Genomic DNA, 4,081 nt, shown 5'->3' with positions numbered 1-4,081 from the left:
ACCATGGTTTTTTGCGTCATGGACGGCCCAAAGAATGTCATGCAACTGCGTCTCCGGCCCTCCCAGGACGAAAAGCCCATTTTCTGTCATGATTTTTTGTCATAGAAGTAAGAGCCCACCACATCTATGATGATACCATGTTTTATCACAATTGTCATCATAGAAGTGTCATAAGCATGACAGAAAAACATTTCGTTCGGCCCAAAATGTCACGGACATGTCTTTTTTTGGAGTGGTGGGGACCACAACCCACCAGGGCGTGCCTAGGGGTCCTGGCGTGCCCAGGTGTGTTGTGCCCACCTGGTGCACCTCCCTCTGATGTTATTTGCACCAAAAATCTTAAATATTCAAAAAAAACATATTAAATTTTCAGAGCATTCTGAGACCTTTTATTTTTGGGTCATTTTTTATTGCACGTGAAATTCAGGAAATAGACAAAAGGTAGGGACAGAAGGTAGTGCTCACTAAATTCATTAACTTCATACCTCTCAAAAATGATCCATTAATAAGGTTGATCAAGTCTTATTAACAACCACTTTCGATTAGCATGAAATCGAAGAACTTTTGTAAATCACTAAGTTATCTCAACATGGATATGAATGTCCCCAACAATAAGCAATTCGTATTTCTTTTTGTAGTAGGTAGAGGTAGTTGAAAACTTCTAACAGTGATTGCCGAAGATTTTTCAATAACATTAATACCATTCACTTGGAATTGTTTCTTCGGGAAGTGCACTGTGTGCTCATTACCATTGATATGAAAAGTGACCTTGCTTTTATTACAACCAATAACAGCCCCTACAGTATTCAAGAAGGGTCTACCAAGGATAATCGACATGTTGTCGTCCTCGGGCATCTCAAGTATAACAAAGTCAGTCAAAATAGTAACATTAGCAACAACAATGGGCTCATCCTCACAAATACCGATAGGTATGGCAGTTGATTTGTCAGCCATTTGCAAAGATATTTCAGTAGGTGTGAGTTTATTCAAATCAAGTCTTTTTTATAAAGAGAAAGGCATAACACTAACACCAGCTCCCAAATCACACAAAGCAGATTTCACATATTTTCTTTTGATGGAGCAAGGTATAGTAGGTATTCCCGGATCTCCATGTTTTTTAGGTACTCCATCTTTAAAAGTATAATTAGCAAACATAGTGAAGATTTCAGCTTCCGTTATTTTTCTCTTATTGGTGATGGTGTCTTTCATGTACTTTGCATAAGGAGGCATTTTTAAGATATCAGTCAAGCGAATACGCAAAAAGACTGGCCTCAGCATTTCAGCAAAGCCTTCAAATTCTTCATCACCTTTCTTTTTAGTTGACTTAGGTGGAAAGGGCATAGGTTTTTGAAACCATGGTTCTCTTTCCTTATTGTGTTTTCTAGCAATAAAGTCTCTTTTATCATATCTTTTATTCTTGGGTTGTGGGTTATCAAGATCAATTGCGGGTTCTATCTCAACATCATTGTCTGGTTCTCTATTATTTGTTTGAGTATCTTCACGAACCTCATCATTATCTTTTTCATTATCAAAAGGTGAGTGTTCATTACTCGATTGAGTTTCAGCATCAGAGATAATGATGCGGAGCATCCTATGTTCATCCCCATGTACACTATAATGAGTACCGAAGACCCAAGAGGACATATGATGAGACCTCGAACATACGCCACTGGACACAAGGTGAACTCGCTCCTCTCCGAACTGTCACTTTCCACATGCGAGACATGGCTACTACCTAAAACGTATATGCTATGCATGATCAGGAACCAAGAAGAAGACCAAGAAGCATCGGACGAGAAGGTGAGGAAGCGGAGCAAGAGAAGGAGATGCTCGGAAGCTTCAGCCACCGGACGATGCCGGGCGTCCAACGCCTGGACACTCAGCCAGCCAGAAAGGCCAGCCGACGGAAGCTACAGCGGCCGGACGACCGGCAAGTACCGGATGTCCGACACACTCCAGCGACCGGACGTCTGTCTCTCTCCAGAAATCCGGTGCCACCTATCCAAAGCCAAAACGCCGAACGATCGGACCCTCACGAGCCACCGGACGTCCGGTACCTGTCGGACGTCCGACGCCTGTGTGCCCACAGCTTCGGGTCTGAGGCCCATGTACCCCTTCACTTCGCCCCCATTTGCGCTACGACTATAAATAGGACACCCCTCCTCCTAGTTAGGGTCAGCAATGTGATAGCTCATATTAGAGATAGAGCTTTGCCCATCCACTTGGTTACTTCTCCTTTGGAGCTCATGACCTCTGCGGAGAAGATCCCCCAACAGGATTCAAGACCCCTATACGGGAAGAACCCCCTCAAGACATCCTCACGGAGAATAATCGGTTACCGTTGTTATCGTCCCTTGTTGATCGTGGATCTTGTATCTCCTTTTGTGTTCGAGGATCTATCATATGTGTGACCATATCTTGTTGGTTTGAGTGATTCTCTTGTGTTTCCCTTCGTGTTTTCCCCTTGTGTTCTTCGTGTTCATCGCGGGATCCGCTCCTTTCGTGAAAGATCGGCCATATAGGGTTCCACCCTACATCATGTTGGATGAGAGCAAGGTTGATCACGAATTTGGAGCACCTACCCCTCTTTTTCTAGCCTAATTTTGTTGTGTTCTTCCCCAATTTCGAAAATCCCCACCAAAAATAGCCCCAATTTTTTTTTGTGATTTGTTGGTTTGATGAAGTTCTGTTGGATTTGATCCATGGATTTGCTTGGTTTTGAGTGGATCTAGCATTTCCCCAAGTTTTCTCATCTTCCGTCCACGAAATCTCCTCAATTTTAACCCCAAAATCCCCAATTTCCACGCAAAATCACATCCCAAATCTTGGATCTCGAGTTGACCCCGACCCACCGGACGACTGACGTTTTTACGGACGTCCGGAGCCCTTTGAGCCACTGGAAGTCCAACACTTACCGGATGACCAGAACCCCAAAACCAAGCTGAAACAGCGGATTACCGAGCCCGACCGGACATCCGTTCATTACCGGACGTCCGACACATGTAGATATTGACTTTGGCTGATTTTTGTTTCGGCCATAACTAATTCATCTGAACTCCGATTTTGATGTTATTTAGCTCGTTTTGAAGATTTTGACATCCCCCATCCCACAAAAATACTTCCAACATCATTTGACACCATCAAATATTTGGAACTTTGGCATCTTTGCCTAGGGCTTCCACCACATCATCCGCTACGCCACCACCGACTTCCGCAACCTAACCCATTTTGATCCATATAGCATTAGTGGTTGTTTGAGTTGTGATTTAAGTCTCCTAAGGTGTTTTGGCTACTTAGGGACGGTTGCTTCTTCATCAACCACCACCATCACACCAACTTAACCCAATTTTGTTTCAGTTCTGAGTTGTGTCTCCTAAGGTGTTTCGGCTACAAAGGGACGGTGACCTTCAACTCCGTATCATAACCCAACAACCTCCCACTTCCGCATTGCCTACTCGCATAACCCATCATTGCATTTCCGGAATCCCATTGAGCTTCCACAACACCACCACCACTTTCCCGCTACCACCATTTGACATTTGACATTTGAGATTTTGAGTTTGCGGGTTTTTTCGTTTCCTAAGGTGTTTCGTCTAATTAGGAGCGGCTCTACATGAAGAACACTGCCACTCCTCATCGCATCGGACGGTAACCTCGACGACATCATTATACATTCTCCTTGCAATTGCATTGATAACCCCTAGCCTATTTTGCGTCACTTGCCTATCGATACTAGCCATTTGAGTATTGCTGACAATGTTACTTGTGCACATTAGTGATCATTGACCTACACCTTCCATTTCATACATACCATACAATATCGGTATCATCTTGGTATCATATCATCTCGTGTGCCTCAAGTTTTTTCCCACATATACACAATTGCTATCTTGGTTGTGCATTGTGCAAAAGTGGCCATACACAAAAAAAGAATAAGCTTTTAAGCAAAAGAGAAAGAGCAAAGATCTTGTAAGCAATAGCCATAGCATCATACCACATTGCATATACGATTGTCATATCCGATCATCTTGGATCATCGTGTGAGAAACACCGAGAACCATACATACATAGCCTACTTGGG

The sequence above is a fragment of the Triticum urartu genome, chromosome 1A, assembly GCF_056163025.1.
Source record: "Triticum urartu cultivar PI428250 chromosome 1A, HENAU_Tu73, whole genome shotgun sequence".
Taxonomy (NCBI): Eukaryota; Viridiplantae; Streptophyta; class Magnoliopsida; order Poales; family Poaceae; genus Triticum; species Triticum urartu.
Note: the sequence above shows the minus strand (reverse complement) of the source record.